Raw genomic sequence first — 10,348 nt, 5'->3', positions numbered from 1 at the left:
AACTTGTAAAGGGTAGGGTGAATTTTGGGGTATGACAATATTTTGAAAGAAGAATTAAATTCTTTTCAAAATAAAAATGAAGCTCTAGAGAAGGATCATATTGATCTAGTAAAGGAAGTGTTTGATAAACCTCTTTATGAACATGAAATGGCTCTTCAATAGTTTATCATAAATTGATTTAATAGAACTAAAATTTCTTCCATGATTTATGGAGTGAGTAGAAGTAAAGGGGAAGGTCTTAGTTACTCTAAAAAATATTTTAATCCAAGGTTTAAAACCTTGAGTAAACCAACAAATCTCTTCTCTTCAAGCTATGATCACAAAGGGCTTGGCTCTTATTTTTTACTTGCTGCTAAAAATGAAAAGGTTCTGAATCAGTCATAACCTAAAGCTGTTGAGTCAAGGGTTCTGAAGAAACCATAACCTATAACTCTAAAGTTAAAGGTTCTGAAGAAGCCAGAACCTAAGATAGCAAGAGTTAAGGTTCTGAAAGGTTTAGAACCTAACGTCAAGGTTCATTCAAGACAATAAAATTTTAAATCAAAAGTCTTGAATAATCCTAAACCTTATCATATGAAAGAAAAGGTACAAAACAAGAAGAAACATGTCAGAACTAACTCTAACGAACCCATAAGATTCAATGGAGAAGTGAAGCATCAATCATGGTACTTGGACAGTGGTTGCTCGTGACATATGAAAGGATAAAGGCTTATGTTTCAAACTCTAACTCTGAAAGAGGGATGAAATATGGTAATTGGAGGATACCAGAAAGGAAAGATCACTGGTATGGGTACTATTAGTAACTCCTCTATTTCAATTAATAACGTTTGGCTTGTGGATGGACTTAAACATAACCTACTGAGCATTAGTTAATTTTGTGACAGTGGTTATAAAGTCATGTTTAATAAGAACAAATGTATAGTCGTGAATGAATTTGAAAAGTCCATAGTGTTCAAAGGTAAGAGAAAGGGCAGTGTTTATCAAATTAATTTTTCTGAATTGGTTGATCAGAAGGTACTTTGCCTTCTTTTAGTGAGCTATGATAAATGGATTTGTCATAAAAGGTTAGGTCATGCTAACTGGAGATTATTAATCTCTAAACTTAGCAAGTTGAAACATTTTAAAGGATTGAGAGACCTCAATTATAACTCATATGCTCTTTGTGTTGCATGCCAAGTAAGAAATATTAATAAAACTTCTTTCAAATCTAAAAACATTGTCTCTACCTCTAGACCCTTAGAACAACTTCACATTAATTTATTTGGTCTTGTTAGTATTGCATCAACAATGGGAAGAAATATGGTCTAGTCATTATTGATGACTATAACAAATGGACTTGGGTTAAATTCCTTAGAAATTAGGATTAATCATATAATATGTTCAGCGTCTTCTGCATACAACTCCAAACTGAAAAAGAATCTAAAATTTTAAAGGTAAGAAGTGATTGTGGTGGTGAATTTGAAAATGATCCATTTGAATTATTTTGTGAAAAACATGGAGTTCTCCATGATTTATCTTCTCTTAGAACTCCACAGCAAAATTGATTTGTACAGAGAAAGATCATATCTTTACAAGAAATGGCCAAAACCATGATCCATGAAGGTAGAGAAAAACAAGAAATGGGGGTTTAAATTGTTTTCAAAGCAATTAAAAACTTTTTGCAACACCACACACACAAAGATAAATTCTAACAACACAAGGAGTTTATCATGGTTCGCTTGAAAATCAAAGCTACTCCAGTCCACCTGACCAAGGTGACTTTGCCTTCAATAAGGACTTAATTCAATAATCTCAATAGATTACAAAAATGTCTAAGAGTTTAACAATCTCATAGCCTTCTCAAGTCTACAGACTTAAATAAGTCACTTGAGGAATATCAAAAAATTTGGAGAATTACAAGAGTTTTATCTTAACGCTTCTAGATAAGCAGTATGAAGACAAGTTAAGAACAATGAGACAATGACCACACAATATGAGCAACAACTCTTGTGTGATTACTGAATATTACAATGAGAGAACTGAATATATGTTGTGGATTGAGAGTTGTAGATCGATGTGTTGTGGATTCAGGTTATTTCAGCATGTTGTGATGAGGCCTTTATATAGTACTTTGGGATGATACAATTGGAGGGAAATCATTGGATATTTCTTGCCAATTATGGGAATTAAAGGTATTAACTTCCTTGTCCTTTCCATAGCAGTCTTGGAACATAATCCATAATTTCCTTTAAAGAGAATTGTACTATACTTAGAATGCTTCTTGATTAAGTTTTTTGATTCGATGATGTCAGATAGAGTGTTGAGCGTGAATCAGAGTGAATGGAGTCAAAGTCTTTGAGCAGAGTCTTGTAGTCTTCAGATATTCTCTTGAATAGTCTTTAGATAGATTCTCTTGAATAGTCTTCAGATGTTATCTTGAATAGTCTTCAGATGTAGAGTTAAACAATCTTCAGATGTAGAGTCTTCAAATATTAGAGTTGAACTGCAACGTCAGATTTTGTATGAAATTTCTTCTTAGAAGTGTTCTTGTTCAGAGTCAGATCTGATTTCTTCGTGCTGGAATAGCTTTTCTGAACTATGCCAGATGCCAGATATTAGTTTCATCAGATTCATTTTACCTTAGAAACCTGCATACTTAGAGAAAATTATTAGGGTACCAAATTGTTTCATTCTTTGTTATCATCAAAACTTAGAGATATATTGCAGGATCAAAATCTTTTTCTAACAATCTCCCCCTTTTTGATGATGACAAAAACTCAGACTTTTGATTAAACAATGGTACTTTACAAAGATACAGATTTAAATGAATTAGAGTCAGGTCGAGAATGACCCTCTGAGATAGCAATATCCCCCTAAGTCTGATACTTAGAAATTTTTTAAACAGAATTGTATCTGAAATGTTTTTGGGGTAGAGGATTTGTTACTAGATCTTCTTAGGTTGCTTGCCTTATTTTTATTTTTTTCTCATATATAATTCATTTCTTTCTTTGTTCAGATAGATCCTGTAAAAACATTTAGACTGCGCAATTGAATTTAATGTCAGGATGTAAGCAGTGCATTCTAAGAGTCAGATATGTTATTTCATCAGAAAGGCTTCTATTCATTTCTCCCCCTTTTTGTCAGACTAAAAAATTTAGCAAAAAACACAAATGATGAATTCACAGAAAGCACAATTTCATTGATAAGTCAGAGAGGTACAAAACAGAAGAACATAGAAGAAAAGGGCCTCACAGGAAAAAAAATCTTATAAAATTTGCAAGCAAATAATCCTAGAGAGCCTAAGGGTTTGCAGGAGGAGGCATCCCCTAAAGTTGCTAAGCAAGCAGATTCTGGATGTTGGAGTTGGCCTGATCCCGTTGGTCGAGTATGGCTCTGACTAGTTGTTGTTCTGTTTGTAGCTCTTCTAGAGTCTTGAGGACTAGATGACCTAAGTCAGATGCTGATGACTCACCTTGAGTCAGAGTAACCTCATTAGTCCTCTCAGCGTCTTCTGCAGCTTTGTGAGCAGCTTCATCGGCTAGTGCTGATTCAGTTTCAGCTTTTGCTTTAGCTTCAGCCTCTGTAGCAGCTTTCTCAGTTGCCTCCTTAACAACAACTATTTCTTCAGCTTCTCTTTATTCCCTTTCAGCAACCTCCTACCCCAGACGCGCCTCCATCCTCTCTTCAGCACCTTTGATGAGGTTATTTCTGACTTGCTCAGAAAGTCCCTTCAGCTTAAAAACTTTAGATGTCATCCACATGAGAAACCCGTTCTAGTGAATCCTTACTTTAGAAGGATTATCACTAACCCTGGATTCGTCAGATAGCTTCTTGAGTCTTAAAGCTGAATTCTCTGAGAACTTGGCAAAAGTCTCATAAATGGTAAAAAAGAGTGAGGTCAGGCTCAGAGGGTTGAGAGGTGGGTTCAGAAGGTATGTGAATGGGTTCGAAAGGGTCAGAATTGGGTTCAGAGGGTTTATGAATGGGTTCAGAAGGTTCAAAAGTGGGTTCAGAGGGAGGTGGAATGGTGTTAGAAGCTTTTGGTACATACTGAGTCTTTTCAGAGTCAGTTGTGGCATGAAGTTCTGCAAGAGTTGGGGAGGGTGGGTCAGGAATATCTGAATGTTCAGAGTTAGATGTGAGGTCGTACTATGGAGAGGAACTGGGGTTAGAGGGGGTGATATGGGTTCGTTGAACATGATGGCTTTAGATATAGGGATTGATTTTGTTGTGAGATTGAATAGAGGTAGTGGATGTGAATATTGGTTAGGGTCAGAAGTATGGGGTTCAGAAGTTTGAGGTTCAAAAAGTGTAGGTAAAGAAATAGTAGGTTCAAAGGGAGCGATGGTGGGGTGGTTAAGGTAGTGATGAGAGTATTTTCCTAGAACCAAAAATATCAAGAACTTCTGAGATTGAGGACTTACCAGGTGCTAAAGAGCTCAGAGGCACAGGTTGCTTTTGAGTTGCTGAAGATTCACCCAACTTTAGACTCTTTTTCTTCTTCTTCTTCTCAGAGGGTTCTCTTTTCCTCTTCATGAAATTAGGTGGTTGATTTGGTAGCCAATCCAAGCTGAAGTCAGATATGTCAATGCCTTGGGCTTCCAGATCCTGAAGGTAGCAGGCAATAACCTCTAGAGGGTCAATCTTAGAGAAGAGGTACATCCTATAAGATTTCTCCCTTTTATCCTTCAGAGCTTCCCAAGAGGTGTCCTTTATGGGTTTGACTCTAACCTTGTCTATTAAGCCCGTGCTCCTCAAATTCCTCTCGTTCAGAGGCTTCCCCATGTCCACAGTGACATCTTCCACCAGATTTAGGGAAATGAGATGGTCCACCAACCCACTCTATATCAGAACATCAGTCATTTATCTTCCCAGAGGGATGCAGTTTCTGGGCTTCATGTTATTTCTGATGTCTCAGACGGAATCCCTTAGATACTTGAAGAGGAGGGAGGGAATATTCAACTTTAGCCCTTTGTGCAGACAGTACAAATTCACTTCTAGTCAGTGTTGATGTAGTCAGAGGAGCTGGAAGCGGGACGATGATGGATTGTTCCCAGAATGATCTTCAGCCAAACTCCCAGATGCTGATGAAGCTCTTTGTTCTTGGAGGATTTCCCTTCAGGGCTCTAAGAGAAGATTATGGGGATAACTTCTTGGGACATATACATTTCCCTAGGGTTTATGTTGTTCATTCTTCTTCCCCAGCTGTTTCCATGTTCAGAAGCTAGGTTATGGATTTCCCTGTGATCACTATTTTGATGCCTAGAACATAGGACATGATGCAATGATCATCGCAATCAGCAAATCTCCATAATTCCTTCACCGGGAATGTGTAAATGGGGCCATAAATACGTTTGAAGTAGTTTTCCCACTCTTGGTTCTCCAGATATTGTGTTAAATCCATACCATTCTTCTTGAGATTGTCAAAATCAACCAACAGCTCACACAGTACTTCAAGTTTCTTAAACGGAGTAGCAAGGTTGATGTGAGGAGGACGATCAAGAACATGAGGTTTTTGATAGGTGGTTGTAGAAGGCGTAGAATTTTTTGTTGCAACTTATTGTGAGGCTTCAACTTGTTGCTCAGTAGCATTCATTTCTTGTGAGTATTCGAACATTTGTTGTTGTTGAGGATTCATAATGTGGTTGAAGGAGATGAAGTTGAAAAGAGGTTGCAGAGAAGTTGAAGGTAAAGGTTTATGTAAGTTGTGAGAGTGAAAAGTGTGAATGTGGTAATCATGGGAATATATATACACAAGTTCAAAATGAATGCAAAACGACAACGTTAGTTTAAGAGGGAAAAAGAGTAATTATGATTGCTAAAATATGAGTTGACAAGCGTGGGGAGAATTAAATGCAGCTAATGATGGGTGTGTAATCTCAAAAATACGCACACTGCTCGAGGGGATCTCAACAGTTTAGCCCTTGAGTTTTGAGCTAGACATGTGTCTAGAAGATCCAAAGTCACACGTTTGAGAGGCCACATGTTGATGTTTTTGGTGTCAAGAATACCAAAGGGTTTTTGAATCAGAAGGTTTCTAATCCAGTCTTCTAACTTATAGAAGTATCAGAACCAGAATCAGATAAACAACATATATTTAAGTCAGAGTCTAGTTTAACATTAAAGAGGAGAAGCACATGTTCAGATTCATTCTGGGTAAACTGCCATATTTAAGATTTTCAAAATGAAAAGAAATCTATCTTCAGCTAAGGGTTTTGTAAAGATATCATCCCATTGATGGTCTGTATCTATGAATTTTAAAATAATTATCCCTTTCTGAACATAATCTCTAATAAAATGATGTTTAATTTCTATGTGCTTCGCTCTAGAATGTAAAATTGGATTCTTACTTAAACATATAGCAACAGTATTGTCACAAAAGATAGGGATGTTACTCTCATAAATCTGAAATTACTCAAGTTGATTCTTCATCCAAAGCATCTGAGTGCTGCACAATGAAGCTGAAATGTATTCTGCTTCTGTAGTTGACAGTGCAATGGTTGATTATCTTTTTCTTGCCCATGATATGAGGTTTAATCCTAGAAACTGACAGTTCCCAAATGTGCCTTTGCATTCCAACCTATCTCCAGCATAATCTGCATCACAGTACCCAGAAAGCCTATACTCTAATGTTTTCTTATACATCAGGCCAATGTTAGGTGTTCCTTTCAGATACCTAAGGATTCTCTTAATAGTAGTTAAGTGAGATTCCCTTGGATCTGACTGAAATCTTGCACATAGACATACGCTAAATAATATATCTGGATACGAAGTAGTCAGATAAAGGAGAGAACCTATCATACCACGATAAAGTTTCTGACAAACCTTTTGACTTACCGCTTCTTTCTCAAAAATGCAAGTGGGATGCATGGGAGTCTTGGCTTGTTTTCTTTCTGACATGTCAAATTTATTCAGAATATCTTTTATGTATTTGCTTTGATAGACATACGTGGCTTCTGATGTTTGATTGATTTGAATCCCTAGAAAGAACTTTAGTTCTTGCATTAGACTCATCTCAAATTTTGTCTGCATTAACTTAGAAAATTCTTGGCAAACATAGGGGTTGGAAAAACCAAATATTATGTCATCAACATAAATATGACAAATCATAAGATCGTTTCTGATGTTTTTGCAGAAGAGTGTAGAGTCCACTTTACCTCTGATAAAATCATTTTCCAGAACAAATGAGCTGAGTCTTTCATACCAAGCTTTGGGAGCTTGTTTCAGACCATAAAGAGATTTTTTAAGTTTAAAAACATGTTCTGGAAGTTTTGAGTTTTCAAAGCCAAGAGGTTGATGGACCTACACTTCTTCAGAAATATAACCATTTAGAAATGCACTTTGACGTCCATTTGATATAATTTAATGGAATGATTTACAGCAAAAGATACAAGGAGACGACTAGATTCTAACCTTGCGTCTGGAGCAAAGGTTACATTGTAGTCAATTCCTTCTTGTTGACTATAACCTTATTCTACCAACCATGCTTTATTTCTGACCACTTCACCCTTTTCATTTAGTTTGTTTCTATAAACCCATTTGGTTCCAAACACATGGGTTCCCTTGGGTCTTGGTACAAGATCCCAAACGTCATTCTTGGAAAACTGAACAAGTTCTTCTTTCATTGCCAGAATCCATTCTTCACAGGATGTTGGCTCTATCAGAGATACTAGTCCCATAAGTGTTTCTTCAAAAACTTTGAATGTAGATCTCGTTCTGACAGGCTCATCCTTGTTTCCCAGAATCAGTTCTTCAGAAACATTCTACCTAATTCTTTTTTTCTCTTATTGATTGAGCTTTCAGGTGCTTCTAAAGTTCCTCTTTCTGGTTCTTCAGAATATTTTGTCTTTTCATCAGAACCTGAATCTACAAAATTCCTAACTAGCTTTGACTTTTCAGAGTCAAGCTTATCATCAAATGTGACATGAATTGATTCTTCCACAATTTGTGTTTCTGTATTGTATACTCTATATCCTTTAAAACATTACGAGTATCCAAACATAATACACTTTTGTGCCTTAGAGTCAAACTTGTTCATATTATCTTTAGTATTCAGAATAAAACAGGAACATCTAAAAGGATGAAAATAAGAAATGTTGGGTTTTATTCTCTTGCACAGTTCATAAGGAGTCTTCTCCAGAATAAGTCTGATGGAAATTTTATTCTGAATGTAACATGTTGTATTCATAGCTTATGCCCAGAAGTGCTTAGCCATATTAGTTTCATTGATCATGATTCTGGCCATTTCTTGGAGAGTCCTATTCTTCCTTTCTATAACTCCATTTGATTGTGGAGTTCTAGGACAAGAGAAATCATGGGATATTCCATTAGAGTCAAAAAGTTCTTCAAAAAGTCTGTTTTCAAATTTGCCACCATGATCACTTCTGACTCTGATGATTTTAAAGTAAAATTCATTTTGCACTTTTGAACAGAAACTAGTGAACACAAAATGTGACTCATTCTTGTGCCTTAAGAATTTAACCCATGTCCAACGACTATAATCATCAACAATGACAAGTCCATACTTCTTACCATTGATTGATATTGTCTTAACAGGTCCAAAAAGATCAATGTGTAGAAGTTCCAGGGGTCTGGAGGTAGAAACAACATTTTTGGTTTTGAAAGTTGTTTTAGAAAATTTACCTTTCTGACATGCTTTACAAATAGCACCTGAAGAAAACTTCAGCTTCGGTAGGCCTCTGACTAGATCAAGTGTATTTACCTGAGAAATCCTCCTCAAGCTAATGTGACCCAAGCGTCTATGACACACCCATTTCTCTTCATTTACCAACATCAAGCATTTTACATTTTGATTTTTCAAATTTGAAAGCTTTATTTTATAAATGTTGTTATTCCTCTTTCCAGTGAAAAGGACTGTGCCATTTTTCTGATTAACAGCTTTGCACGTTTTCTGATTAAAGATTATATCATAACTGTTATCACTTAATTGACTTCTGGATAACAAGTTATACATTAATCCCTCAATATATAGTACATCATAAATAGAGGGAAGAGATCCATTACCAACTGTTCCATATCCTCTGATTTCTTCCAAAGCCTACAAAGCCAACATCTTTAAGTTTTAGGTTTTAGAACATATGCTTTCTTCTCGTCATGTGTTGCGAGCATCCACAGTCTAGGTACCATGATTTGTGTTTTAACTCTGCTGCACATGATATCTGCAACATACACTATTCTATCTTTAGGTACCCAGAATCTTTTAGGTCCTTTAGGACTAGTTCTCCCAGAGTTTCTGAAAACTTTGGGTTTTCTAGCATTATCAAACTTTTGTGCTTGTGCAAGTGTATAATGATAAGAAAAATGAGATTTAGATTTGTTTTCTATAGAAGGTACTAGATCATCTTCATCAAAGTAATAACCAATTCCTCTTTTGTTATTATGACTAACACCATAGACCATAGAAGACATTTTGCTTCTTTCAAGTCTGTTGTTCAGAAATTTCTAAAAAGCCTTTTGATATTTGTATATGATAGTGTCAGAAGTAGGTGGAGCTTTAGAAAGAGTTTCTTCAAGTTTTAAACATTTCTTGGTTGAAAATTCATTTTCTTTTTCAAGAATAAAATTATTTTCTTTTAGTTCATAAACTTCTTCCTCAAGCTTATCACACTCTTCAACAGTCTCTTCATGAACCCTTTTTAGGTTCTTGAATTTTTGTTGAAGCTTCTGATACAAGCTCAGAGATTCTGATAAACATGCTTCTAGATCAGAATGAGAAAAGTAAGAGAATACCTATTCAGAGTTAGACTCTTTTTCAGATGAACGTTTAGAGGTAGTGGCCATGAATGCTACGTTTGCTTGCTCCTCTTCAGAGTCAAGTTATGAAGCTTCAGATTCAGAGTCATCACATGTTGTCATGAGTCCCTTCTTCTTTGCATTTAAAGAGTTCTTTCCGAAGCTTTCCTTTCTAGAGCTATCCTTCTTTAGCTTTGGACATTCATTTCTGTAGTGTTCAGGCTCTTTACATTCATAACATGTCACTTCCTTGTTGGGTCTGCCTCTAGAGGTTGAATATGGACGTTGTCCCTTTTGTATGGGCCTTATGAAGTTGTTTTCTCTTTTTATCCATATCTGTTTGATTCTTTTGGAAAGAAGAGATAATTCTTCTTCATCATCAGAATCTTCATTCTTAGAGTCATCATCTTCCTCTTCATCTTGAAAGACTTTGTTTCTTTCTGGATTTCTTCTTTCTGATCTAGACTTTAGAGCAACAAAATTGCTTTTCTTCTGAGGTTATATTCTTCTAGCTCTATTTCATGACTTCTGAGAGAGTTGATAAGTTCTTCAACACTTATGCTGTTCAGATCCTTGGATAACTTAAGAGCAGTAACCATAGGTCTCCACTTCTTAG

The sequence above is a fragment of the Lathyrus oleraceus genome, chromosome 5, assembly GCF_024323335.1.
Source record: "Lathyrus oleraceus cultivar Zhongwan6 chromosome 5, CAAS_Psat_ZW6_1.0, whole genome shotgun sequence".
Lineage (NCBI taxonomy): Eukaryota > Viridiplantae > Streptophyta > Magnoliopsida > Fabales > Fabaceae > Lathyrus > Lathyrus oleraceus.
Note: the sequence above shows the minus strand (reverse complement) of the source record.